We start from the raw sequence: 14,536 nt of genomic DNA on the forward strand, positions 1-14,536 counted from the left end.
CAATGTTTCAGACTGCATGTGCTTCATTTAATGTTTGCTTACCCCTGAAAGACTGATCATCTAGATTTCATCATACACTGGTGTACAAATGAGAGATCTGAGAAGGCATGAAACAAGTTAACATCAGACAAGAAAGAGTGTGGTATATACTTATTTGGCAGATCCAAATAGGGCTCTGAACCGGTTCAAAGAACGGAAATGGAAACAAATAAAATTTTGACAGGAACAGAAACCAGAAACAGAAACGGAATACAATTTTAGAGTTCCAAACAGAACTGAAAATTTGAAATGGCCATTAACCGGTTAATAACATTATTTTATCATTCCATTTAATATTTTAAATTTGCTTTCAATCAATCAGGAATTCAAGTAGTAGCCTATGGCCTGCAAATATGACACTGACACATCCAGCGAGTGAAATGCCGGCTCAACTGTGAACTTAACATAGGTTAATCGCAATGGCGATAGAGTTTATCCAAGGATAGTGTAAGATGGATTCAACAGATCACACGCACCGGCAGCACTTCTGAGAATGAAGAAAACTGAATAAAATGATAGTTTTACATAAAAAGGAACATAAAGGCATATACATAAAATATATTTCACTTAAATCATTGACAGATTAACAAAACGAAAAAAAAAATCAGTTCATTTCAGAGTTTCAGTTCATTGACGTGATCCAAAGTTCTCAGAAAGAAAAATTAGACAGCAGAAAGTAATGGTTAGAGTGTCGGACTCCCAATCGAAGGGTTGTGAGTTCGAGTCTCAGGCTGGATGGAATTGTGGGTGGGAGTAGTGCATGAACAGCTCTCTCTCCACCTTCAATACCACGACTTAGGTGCCCTTGAGCAAGGCATTGAACACCCAACTGCTCCCCGGGCGCCACAGCATAAATGGCTGCCCACTGCTCCGGGTGTGTGCTCACAGTGTGTGTGTGTGTTCACTGCTCTGTGTGTGTGCATTTTGGATGGCTTAAATGCAGAGCACAAATTCTGAGTATGGGTCACCATACTTGGCTGAATGTCTCTTTCACTTCAGCGTCCTCTAGGGGGCGCTATGGGGAACACCTCATCGTGACCCTTGTCTGAAGCATACATTGAAAAAACACCAACTTGACACCCGATGACACACGCGATCTTTGCGTCATTTGTTTGGGCGAAGGGCACGCACGCAATGTCTAAGAGGAGGCAATCTGAATGCACTGTGAAAATTTTTTCAGTGAAAAAAGCTCCGCTCTTGTTCGTCTCTCTTCCAAAAAAAAAAAAAAAAAGGGAAAAAAGGCAGCCATCTGCTTCCCGTGGTTCAGGACCCGCCACTGCTGAGGCACAGAGAAGAATGAGCTCGTGAGAATACAGGTGCATCTGTCTGAATGGTTTAAAGACAGATTTTCCCTTTCACGATTGTAATGGTGGTGGATGAGAGAGAGCCTTGGGAGGATGATGTTATATCTTTAACACTATCTGATTCTGAGGTTAATGCCCTGCTGGGTTTTTACCAAGGAAAAGCAGGAGACATTTGAGGATGGTGAAGAAGCTGAGGCTGAGCCTACTCAATTCTCCTGCCCTGAATATGTAGAGCTGTTAGAGTTTATGGGTCGCGCCACAGCAAAGTGGGACTTGCCATGAAAATGAGTGGTGCTTCAAGCATGTCAGACTGATCTTCTAAGAGACCTGGATGGAGGCAAGGGCCTCCGTGAACCTGCCAGACATCGGGAAGAAAGAAAACGCTTTCTTCTCGATACTCAGGTTTTGCCTTCCGAACTTTTTGGTATTTCCGTTGAGACGGTGATTGAGAAGTTCAGGGAGACAAAGGTGCACTCTGCTGCTTTCAGATCCTTTGTTCCACGAAGGTCCAGGTCTGAGCCTGAACAACATAGGGGTCCTGGCCTGTCTCGATCTGAGGATCACAGACGGGCACAGAAGGCTAGTGTCGCGACTCGCACTCCTCCCCCACCTGCAGGCAGGGGAAGGAGGAATCGTGTGTAATGAGGAGAAAAGCAGAACCTAAGAGATGTGATCCGGACGAGGCAGCGTTCTAATCTGAATCAGAGTGGTACCGAAGAATCTACACGATCTCCCTTTATGGATTTTTAACTTCTGCTTTTATCCTACCCTTCCTAATTCCCCTGTAACCACCAGCTCTCCACCTGATCAAGGGTAGGTCAAGTCAAGTCAAGTCACCTTTATCTATATAGTGCTTTAAACAAAATACATTGTGTCAAAGCAACTGAACAACATTCATTAGGAAAACAGTGTGTCAATAATGCAAAATGACAGTTAAAGGCAGTTCATCATTGAATTCAGTCATGTCATCTCTGTTCAGTTTAAATAGTGTCTGTGCATTTATTTGCAGTCAAGTCAATGATATCACTGTAGATGAAGTGACCCCAACTAAGCAACCCAATAAAGCATTACAATAATCTAACCTTTAGGTCATAAATGCATGGATTAACATTTCTGCATTTGACATTGAGAGCATAGGCCGTAATTTAGATATATTTTTGAAATGGAAAAATACAGTTTTACAAATGCTAGAAACATGGCTTTCTAAGGCAAGATTGCGATCAAATAGCACACCTAGGTTCCTAACAGATGATGAAAAATTGACAGAGCAGCCATAAAGTCTTAGACAGTATTCTAGGTTATTACATGCAGAGTTTTAAGGTCCTTTAATTAACACCTCTGTCTTTTCTGAATTTAGCAATAAGAAATTACTCGTCATCCAGTTTTTTATATCCATGTAATGAGTGGGGCGGGGCAGAGAGACGTGGGAACAGGAGCGAGGCCGGTGGAGTGATTGGAGATGAGCGACACCTGCTCGACCCACCGGTCTCGAGTCCCACAGAGGAGATGGAGGGATATAAAACCGGAGCGACGACAGTGACGGACGAGAGAGGACCAGGCCTGGGCTTTAGTTTGTGTTTGCTTTTAATTTTTTTGCGACAGTCGTCCGAGAGGGGTTGTTGCACTGTTTTGTGTTTATTTTGATTAAAGTTTCAGTTGATTGTCTGCCGGTTTTTATTGTGTTACAGTGGTGCCGAAACCCGGGAGAAGGAGGGACGCAGAGCTGAAGATCCCTCGCCGCTGTGGTGAATCCGCTGTGCCATCGAGCAGGCAAGGAAGTGTGGCACCATGGAAGCTCGAGTCGGTGGCTGGAGTGAGTTGCCGGGGACGGGTGAGCTTGCTGCTGGCTGCCCGTGATGTGGAGGGGCGACTGCCATCCGTGAGAGAGTGGAGGAGTCGGCACCGTCCGCCAGAGAGCTGGAGCCTGCTGCCGTCCGACTGAACGGGGAGGAGCAGGAAATGGGCGACTCCTGCCGGCTGCCCAAAACCAGAAGAGCTGTCGCTGTCCACCGGGCGGAAGGGCTGTCTGCCGAGGGCTGTCCAGTGCCAATGCCAGGCACTGCAGAGGAGATCACCTAGCTGGTGGAGGGCCGAGCAGCAGTGCGTCTGGGAACCGAATTTTTTTTCCTCTCTCCCCTCTCTCGTCTCTGTCACTCCTCCTTCCATCTCCCTTTCGCTCGCCTCATCTGTCCTACCCCAGGTTCTCGCAGATCACCGTGAGCGGTCCCCCCCGGAGGGAGGGGTGGGGGGGAAGTAGAGCGCAGTCTCATGGGTACCCCCCGGCCTGCGAGGGGCAATGGGGGTATGTGACAAGTGGGGCGGGGCCGAGAGACGTGGGAAAAGGAGCGAGGCCGGTGGAGTGATTGGAGATGAGCGACACCTGCTCGACCCACCGGTCTCAAGTCCCACGGAGGAGATGGATGGATATAAAACCGGAGCGACGACAGTGACGGACGAGAGGGCCAGGCCTGGGCTTTAGTTTGTGTTTGCTTTTTATTTGTGTGCGACAGTTGTCTGCGAAGGGGCTGTTGCACTATTTTGTGTTTATTTTGATTATTAAAGTTTCAGTTGATTGTCCGCCGGTTCCCGTCTCCTTCTTCTCGATGATTATGGAATTTTAATGTGTTACAATCGACTATGCTTTCCATTCGTTTTTCAAATTGATGTGTTTCACAAAGAAATATAGAGCTGAGTATCATCAGCATAACAGTGAAAGCTAACATCATGTTTCCTGATGATATTTCTCAAGGGTAACATATAAAGCATAAAAAGTAGTGGCCCTAGTACTGAGCCTTGAGGTACTCCATACTGCACTTGTGATCGATACGATACCTCTTCATTCAATGAAGAGGTATTGTAACTCCTTGAATACTCCAACTGTAACTCCAACTGTAACTCCTTGAATACTCATCGAAGAGACATGAGAGAGATATCTATAGAAAGCCTGACATGTCTACTTCATTATATCTAATGTGACCACGCCCCCGCGCTTAACGCGCTATTCAGATTTAAACAGAAGCGCGCGGCTTGAATACGCCCACACAGAAGAAAAAGCAGCGAAACTGTTCAAGTTTTTATTTTATTTTACTGTTTGCTTCGCGAAGAGAGGAATAAGACATAATTCACTCCAAAAAGATGTGATGTGCTCACGGGGATCTGCGAGAACCTGGGGTAGGACAGATGAGGCGAGCGAAAGGGAGATGGAAGGAGGAGTGACATAGACGAGAGAGGGGAGAGAGGAAAAAAATTCGGTTCCCAGACGCACTGCTGCTCGGCCCTCCACCAGCTAGGTGATCCCCTCTGCGGTGCCTGGCATTGGCACTGGACAGCCCTCGGCAGACGGCACGACACTCCTCCACCGCCCGGTGGACGGCGACAGCTCTTCCGGTTTTGGGCAGCCGGCAGGAGTCGCCCATTTCCTGCTCCTCCCCGTTCAGTCGGACAGCAGCAGGCTCCAGCTCTCTGGCGGACGGTGCCGACTCCTCCACTCTCTCACGGATGGCAGTCGCCCCTCCACATCACGGGCAGCCAGCAGAAAGCTCACCCGTCCCCGGCAACTCACTCCAGCTCTTTTCTGATTCCAAGGGGTACTGTCACAGACAGCTGTCTAAATGTCCCAAGGGCAACTCCCATGGAAATGGTAGAGTTGTTACTTAGTGTTGCCATGATTCTGGCCTGCACTCCCCTCAGCATGGCGGCGTGGGTATACTGTTCTCCCAAGAGGAGGCAGTTCGAAGTTCCCTTGAAAGGGAACGTCTCAGGTTGCAAATGTAACCATGGTTCCATGAGTAGGAAATGAGACATTGCATCCTCTAGCTCCCTGCCATGTTTCGGATGCAAACTTCAGACGAAGAAGTGAATGACATGTTCTCCCGTTGCCTGTTTATAGTTGTGCCGGGAGTGACGTCAGAGGCTGTAGTCGGCCAACAAGATTTTGTTTTTCTTCAATATATGCTTTAGACACGGGTCACAACGAGGTATTCCCATAGCGCCCCCTAATGGACGCAGTGTCTCGTTCCCTACTCAGGGAACCATGGTTACATTCGTAATTTGAGATGTTTTCTTTATTTTACAAAGTTTTACAGTTTTATTTATTTTACAGCTTAGTAAAATCTTGCTTGTATGACCATATCACACCGGCTTCTCACACATACACAGACACAACATCATGTTGTTCTATTGCATTATTGACTCTTTCTGTTTGACACTGTAAAGCTGTTTTGACACAATATGTATTTTATAGAGCAGTAAATAAATAAAGGTGACTTGACTTGACTTTTATACCACTACCAAACCACTAAGGGGTTTTTCATGCCCTGGTTCCGCTTTCATAGGAGTTGTGTTCTCCTCCAGCAAAGAGACACAACAAATGAAAAGGGAGGGAGAGGTAACTGACGCTGACTCTGCCCTGATACTAAATCCTGTTTAACAGAGTTATAAACTGTGTCATGATAATAGCGGCCATAATGCACTAATCTGCAGTTAGGGTGCAGTTAAAGTGATGTGTAACCACACTTCATAATTAACAGCCCCCAGATAGTACCCCAGTCTAACCATGCAGAGAGAGTGAGGCAGACTTTGGCTCTTCAGTATTCAATGCATGTCCCCTGTGTGCCACTTCTGTAATAATGTTTCTGCCCTTGGTTAAACAAATCACAATCAAATTACAAGGAATATTTCCAAACTAAACCCTTTTAACCAGAGGTTATTATAGTTTTCTAATTTTACTTAATTCTAATAATATTTTCCAGTTTTATTTATAAATATTTTCCATTTCAGTTTAACTTAGATAATTTCAGATTTATATATATATATTACTTTTAGTAAAATAGAGCTAACAATTTCTTGTTATTATAGAAATCAACTGCATGTTGAATAGACACAGTGGAGAGAGAGAGAGAAAAAAAGAGCTAACACAGATTGCCATGCCAACAACACAGAACCAAACCAGAGCCCATGGAGTGAGTATGGTTTCGATTTCACCTTAGTTTTTAGTTTTATTATATGATAATAACCTTTTTTTTTCAAATCCAGTACAGTGAATACAATACAGACAAATGACAGCAATTTACACCTCCATCTTCTGTATTTGTTTATGCGACTATGTGCAACTTAATGTGAAATACGTGTCTAGTTGTCATTTGAACCTTGAGGAGCTGATAAAAGACAGTCGACTGTCTGAGTAATTCCCAGTGGGCCAATGGGAGAGTGATTGAGTTAAGTGAGTGGAATATAGTTTGATTTAGCTCTCAGACGCTGCAGACATGAACATTGCATGTTTGTGCTTTTGAACACAGACCAGCTTACAACTTCATCAATAAATCATATACTGATCATTTACTAATGATTTATTCATCATTTGTTCATGATTAACAATCGTTTATTGAGATAATTATACAAAACGATTTTGACATAAATACTTCAGTTGTTTATAAGTGATAAATAATGTATCAACTAATAACTTATAAACCATCTACTAATGATCAGTTTTATTTATTTCATGATTTGACCTTTTTTTAAGATAACTTACAACACATTTGTAAATTGTCAGCATACCACTCATTAATCATTTATGAACATATTCATCATTCATCATTAACTATTAACTTATAAGTGACTTATAACAGAACATTATTATAAAGTGCTACCCAAATTACTTGTATGTGTGAACATACCTGGCAATAAAGCTTTTTCTGATTTCTTATTTGCCATTATTTATTGAATGATTAAGAGAAGAGGGAAAAAATTGGTCTAAATGGTCATTGCAAACAAATGGAGTGGATATGTTAGAGACTTTGTGGAGATCTCTTCTGAAATTCTGAAAGAGATACTCATGAGATTAGTGGGGTCTTTTGTTTAGAAGAGACTTTTGCGAAAGTGCTCTCCAATGAATCTAATATGGGTGAATATAAGAAATTAATTCAGGGCAGAGAGCTCTGAAATACAGTTCACTAATCACACTGAAGAAAGCAATTAGATTTTGAGAATGCAATTGGGTTTTGGCATTGTTGAGATAACTTTCTGAATCTGGTTTGCAATTGCAGCACACGCCATTAGCTAAGGGTTAGAGCTGTTTAGGGGATGAGGAGGAAGATGGGAGAAAGACATTAACTGGTAAATGTGTAATTATGGCTCAGGCCTCCTCTGCTGTCATGCCTCTCTTGTATTTCTCTGAGGGGCTCTTTATATGAGTACAACAGGTATCTTTACTGCCCTCTTCTTTGCCTTAATTGAGCAGGCACAGTCGCTTTATAGCTCAAAGACATCTCTCCTATGTTTGACAAACAAACCAATTACAGGAAGAAAACTACCACTCCTAAATTTTGCTAATGTATCCAGCGAATGCTCTGGGAACATAAAACAGCTCATGCCATTTTTGGTGGATGCATCTCGAGTGACTATTTCTTGGAATTCGTAATGTGACGTAAAGAGGTGTGGTTGTGGCTGTCATTGCCCATGTTCTTCTGGTCTCCTGATGAGTGCTCCAGGCCTGTTTACAGCCAATTTTCTACCTTCTCAGGACTCTTCTTAAACCATATATAAGGAAGTTAAAAAATAGACAAATTAGACTGTGCTGTCTATCTGGCCGCTGAGTTTTCTAATGCATCCAATGACAGTGTTTTGGAAAACAAGCTAGAAGGCTAATGCATCTCAAGTGACTATTTCCTGGATCTTGTAACATTAAGGGTCTGTGCTGAGACGTTTCTTTTGCTTCAAGTTTCAGCTACCATCTGCAGCCCTATTTTGGTTTGTCTTAAATGTCATGAATAGAGGCTTTGAGTGAGAATTGCAGTCAGGAGTGTTTGGCTGTGGGTTAGGGTCATTACAAAGATAATGAGAATAGTTATGTGACGTGACATTCAGCCAAGTATGGTGACCCATACTCAGAATTCGTGCTCTGAATTTAACCCATCCAAAGTGAACACACACAAAGCAGTGAACACACACACATCATTAACACACACCCAGAGCAGTAGGCAGCCATTTATGCTGCAGCGCCTGGGGAGCAGTTGGGGGGTTCGATGCCTTGTTCAAGAGCACCTAAGTTGTGGTATTGCCGGCCCGAGACTTGAACCCACAACCCAAAGGTGTTTGAACAATAGCCGTAACCAGGATTTGAAAATTAGTGAGGTCCACTGGCTACTGCAATGTTTGTGAAATCAGGTGATGACCTATACACCGACTAAGTGCACCGTTTACACAATATACCAAAATTGGTTTAAAAGTGAGATGCCTCAGTTTATGTTTTATCTAGCAGTTAAATAAAAATTGTAATTGGCTGAGTGATATGTCAATGATATTGATGTATACTTAAACTTGACAGCGTAGCAACAAAGCTTAAAAAAATTAGCTTGAAACGACTCTTTAAAAAAACATTCTAATCCAGCAATGTCTTTTGATACCATTTAAAATTGTGCCCTTCATCTTTACATAAAAATCACAGAAAAAGGCTAGATCATGTTTTTAATTGGTCTTATGTACTACTGAGTATGTTAGTTTGTAAGTTAAGAATATTAGTAAATCTGTGCATGTAATTACAATCGTCCAACTTCAAGGTTCCCATACTCATGGAATATTATGATATTTTTAAAATGTGATTTTCAGGTAAATAGAAAACAATACCATTTTAAAATGTCATGGAAATATCAAGTTCTGAAGATAAATTTTCAATTTATGCGTGTGAGTAAAATCTACATTTTTCAGACAAGCGGCTTCATTTTTAGTACATTTGGCCATGTAACATAATAAAGCCCCATGGAATCCTGGAATTCTGAAATCATTCCTGGGTTAATAAACTCAATCCACTCACTTCTTTCTTTAACAGTGGCCGACCAAGCTTGAATCCTAAACTGCATTATTGTTTGCATATTGCAAAATCATTTTAACTCCATCTCTGCAAGAAGAGAAACATCAGAAGATGATAAAATAGACAACATTTTACACATTAAATGTGAAAAATAGCATATCAGTAGTACGATCATAGACAGTGTCTGTTGTCCCTGAAGTATGTTATATATATATATATATATATATCTAAGCATGAATATGGTGTTTTTTCAGGGCAGGCAGAATAATTAGAGTATAACAGAATCGGAACATCACATCTTGCTATTGTTATCTGCACTGACTACAGTGAGAAATCGGATCATTCTCACGATATGAGTAAAAAACCACTGTCCCCAAATATAGCTCCTCAAACAACAGACATCCCCTAACAGTTCCATCAACTCCAACATCTGAGTAATGGTCCAGAAGCATCAACATAAGCTACATCTGAGGCCCAAATATAACGAGAAGAGATGAAAAGAGTTTCAGTCGAGTTCAGAGTTGTACTCTGGATCTGTTCAGGAGTATGAAATGGGAAATAGATTTCCCTTGTGAACACTGATGATTAGATCAAGACAAATGTTGGGAGGTTTAATGCAGGCACAGAATAGTTCAGGGGAGATTGGGGACTTTTATAATTACAAGAGAGATTGCAGATATTTGACGATCCTAGGAGGTAGCTGCATTCATATGGAGGCAAGACATAAAGACAGAAACTGAGAGGGAGAGTGTCATGGATTTATTATAGATTGAAAGCCAAAGTGATTTTAAACAATTAACCTCACTTGTTAAGAAAACAGAAATCTTAGTGAAAAATGTATTTAGTGAGTTTATCCTCAACTCTCTCACCATTATCTCATGCTGTGAGTTTGTAAGCAGTCATCAATGACCTACAGGAATTTTAAAGAAAATACTAATATTAACTTCTTGATTATTAAACTATATAAAAAATCAGTCTATAAAATCAATATCACATTTACAATTGTGCAGACATTAAGAATAAAAACCAGTGCTTGAGTTATACCGCTTAACTTAATAATCATGTTACGATTATAAAATAAAAAAATAACAATAATAATGTAGGAAGCATTAGTTTTATTAGTTCTGGTGGCATTTCTGCCCCAAGTCCCTTGTTATTTCTTTCTGGTGCAACAGATTACATAGGTAACATTTTTGCAACATTCAACTGAACCATATAATGTTTTGAGCACTCCAATTAAATAATGTGTATTAAACAATTCTGATGCTTGAAGACACCTATACTCATTTGGTGATGATATTGCTGTTTGTATATATGTTATCTCCACCCCCCGCTCCTTTTTTATTTATTTGTTATTAGATGTGGATAGATAGTGTGGGAGTAAAAATAACACAGTCTGGGGTAGGATCTACTAAACTGGATGAGTTAACAAGACATTCTCATTTTCTCATTTTAAATAACCCTAAGCATTTGTGGTGTGTTCCGCACCGTTGTTTTGACACACTGCTCAATTTAATCTGTAGAAAAGGTAAAATGGTGCTCCCATTTTCATTATGTCTCAGGGAACAGAACTGTTATTTAAGCATGTCTGATCTAAAGTTTGAGTTTGTATAGTAAAGGAAAAGAAGCCAACAAGTGTCCAGCATAAACTGCTTTAATGATTCAACTATTATTTTGAAATACAGTAGACAGGTGTGTTCAAACAAAAGTGCACTTTAAATGATTTATTCTGAGTTATTTTTACCTGAGTGTGTTTCCTTGTCCCTCTCCTCTCCCTTGTCTTGGTAACTGATGCAATAAGAGCTACTATAATAGATCATGTCATAAACCATGGACTATCATACAGAGAGGCTGGTGAACGAGTACAGCCAAATCTCAGCCGGGACACAGTAGCATCCATTGGTCGGATTTTTCGAGAAACCAACAGATAGGATATTGTATGAGAGTTTCTCCTACTGCAAAGTGTAAATTTTACCATGTATTACAGTGACTGTATGCCTCTGGTCTCTAATATGTAACACTATTTTGTCTCTCTAAGGATTCGATGTCTACATCCTTCAGGGGGCAGAGAAAAGCTCCTAAATGAAGAACAGGAACTTGCTATTGTCAACATGGTCATTGCTGACAATGAATTTAAATTGAAGGACATTCATTGGAGAGTTGTAGAAGACAACCTTGACCGAATGAAACAACTATACAAAGTTCCTTTTCAAAGGAACACTGAGCCCATCAAAGAATGCCAATATGTCCAGGTAAGGTTACGCAATAGTCATTACTGTACACTACATAGTGTGTTTTCCAGTAAACTACTCTATAAACCTTGAGTACAGTAGGACATACAGTAAAGCATTTATACACACTGTGTCTGATTACTTTCAGAGAGTTAAAAGCCATTCAAGTCCCTCATGAAATGATCTACATTGATGAGACTGGCTTCAACTAGGTGAAAAGGCGTCGGCGCGGAAGAAACATAATTGGCACAAGAGCCACAGTTACCGTGCCAAGCCAGAGAGGAGCCAACATCACCATGTGTGCCACAATCTCCAACAATGGTGCACTCCTGAATAAATGCCTGCTTGGCCCATACAACACCGACCGCCTTGTTTTTAAAAGACCTACATGAAAGACTCGTGCCAGGGGTAGAAAGGGGACAGGTGGGAGACCTGTCAATATATGTGATCACATGGGACATGTTGGCATTCCAACATTCCCATGCAGTCACAGCCTGGTTTGATGCCCATCTGAGGATGATCTCCCTTTTCGTTGCCCCTTGCTCCCCTTTCCTCAACCCCATCGAGGAGTTTTTCTCAGCCTGGAGATGGAAGGTTTTGACCATCGTCCACAGGACCAAATGTCCCTTCTGGATACAAAGGATGCTGCATGCCAAGACATCACAGCTGAACACTGCCAGGGGTGGATAAGACATACCAAAAGATTCTTCCCAAGATGCCTTTCAAGAGAAGATATCAGATTCGATGCGGATGAGAACATGTGGCCAAACGCAGAAGACCGGGCGGATTAGATTTTTATTATTATTATTATTATTATTATTATTATTATTATTCAGTGGCCTTTTGTTTTATATATATATATTTATTTTCACAAAATAAATGACAGCTATAATGGATTTTTTTTTCTTGCAGTCAAGTTTTCATCCTAATATCCTGTTGCAAATACAGATTTTACCGCAGACTCTGTCTTTTCCTTTTTTTTTTCAGAAAACATTCTATAAAGCTACTCTGATATGGGTCATTCAGTTTTTCTATTGAACTTCTTCAGCAAAAAATAAAAATAAAATAAAATACATGCAGTTACTAAACCAACAAACAAAAATACAGAGAAGCTTCAAAAGAAAACTTCAGTGTAAAACACAATCTATGATCAATGCTATATGCTGTCTGTTAAGATCAGGACCTTACACCTAAAATAATGGAGTCTCTGTAATTCCATTTGATGGTAGTGTTTTTTGATATTGTGCTATGATTGAATAAATGTTCCTGTTGGAAGATAACATGTGTTAGTGTTTTGGAATAATAATTAGATTTTAAGATGTTTGAAGTGTAGTGTATTGTTTTAGTGTATTATTGTAATTTGAAAATTAGTGTTGAAGTTTAGTTTGCAATGTGTGTTTTCTGAGCATGAAAATAACTGTTTGTCAATTGTGTGTTATAGGTGTGTTGGTTTGTTAAGAGTTTAGGAAAACTGTTAGAAGAGACAAAACTCATAGCGATTGTAAAAAACGCCTCAAGGTTACGCATGTAACCTAGTTCCTTGAGGGAACGAGACGGCTGCGTCGACACGCTTTGGGGAACGTCCCTGTTGAGACCCGACTCTGAATATCGTGTGCAATCTGTCCATCGGACGGGCGTGACGTCACGGGCAGGGTGACGTAGCGACCAGGAAGCTATAAAAGCACGTACCGTGCAGCTGGCTTCAGCTTCGAGTAGGGAAGCAAGCGCCGGTAGGGGTGCCGGGAGTATGGCTCTGCGACGCAGCGTCTCGTTCCCTCAAGGAACTAGGGTTACATGCGTAACCTTGAGGCGTTCCTTTTCGGGAACTCGAGCTGCGTCGACAACGCTTTGGGGAACGATACACCAACGCTGCCAGACTACCAAATCCCTGCCCAGTGTGTATCCGGAGAGCACAGCTAAGGCGAGAGAACAGAAGAGCCCGAGTGGCTCGCATATCAAGATCGTAGAATCTGACAAATGTAGAGGGCGTGGACCACCCCGCAGCGTTGCAGATGTCCGAGAGGGACACACCTGCTAGAAATGCCTTAGAGGCAGCCATACTCCGTGTAGAGGGAGCCTTGGCTCCCAAAGAAAGGGGAAGACCAGAGGACTCATAGGACTCGTTGATAGCCTCGACTATCCAATGACTAAGGGTCTGCTTAGAGGCAGGGGAGCCCTTTCTAGGAGTACCGTAGCAAACAAGCAATTGGTCAGGTTTTCTCCACAGCAGCTCTGTGGACGTATGCATCCAGTCCTCGAACTGGACACATACAATTTAGCTTCACCTGGTCTGGCTCCCGAAAGGGAGGAGGACAGAAGGCCTGCAGTACTATGGGTTGTGGCGTAAGAGAGGGAACTTTAGAATGTAACCCGCTCGAGGGTATAAAAATGCTTTGGCCATACCAGGGCAAAGTCTAAGTAGGTAGGGGCCACCGAGGGGGCCTGCCAGAAATATTCATGAATCGGCTCAAATGGAGCTTTACAAAGAGCCTCTAACACCACAACCAAGTCCCGGGGGGGGACACGGGACCGTACTGGAGGTCTCAGCCTCAGCGCACCGTGGAGGAAACGTGTAACTAGAGGGTGTCTACCCACTGACTGACCGTTGAAAGGAACGTGGTAAGCAGCTATGGCCACATTTATGGTACACATTTAAGGTGGAGTGAGTTAACCCCGCAGAGAGCCTAGCTTGGAGAAACTCCAGAGCTGTACCAACTGGGCAGTTAGCAGGGTCAAGCTGGCGGTCTCTGCACCATGAGGAGAAGGGTTCAACCTCAGGGCGTACAGTTTCCTCGTAGAGGGAGCTCTGGATTGGAGTGTGGGGGTCTCAACAACCTCGGTTGGGAGACTGGAAGCTATGAGCTGTGCCCCCTCAGGGGCTACACAGACAAGTTCCACAACTCCGGGCGAGGGTGAATATTTTGCCCTACACCTGAGAAGGTCCTGATCGGAATCACCATGGAGAGCCGTCGAGGAGAGAGATCAGATCTGCGAGCCATACTGGGCTCGGCTAGAACGGGGCTACTAACAAAGACGGACCCCGTCCGGGTACTCTCGCCAGAACTCCCGGGAGCAGAGCGATAGGGGGAAAAGCGTACAGACGAAGCTCGGCCAGGTCTGTACCATAGCGTCCAGTCCCAGAGGAGCTGATTGAA

This window comes from Carassius auratus, unplaced genomic scaffold, assembly GCF_003368295.1.
Source record: "Carassius auratus strain Wakin unplaced genomic scaffold, ASM336829v1 scaf_tig00035511, whole genome shotgun sequence".
NCBI lineage: Eukaryota > Metazoa > Chordata > Actinopteri > Cypriniformes > Cyprinidae > Carassius > Carassius auratus.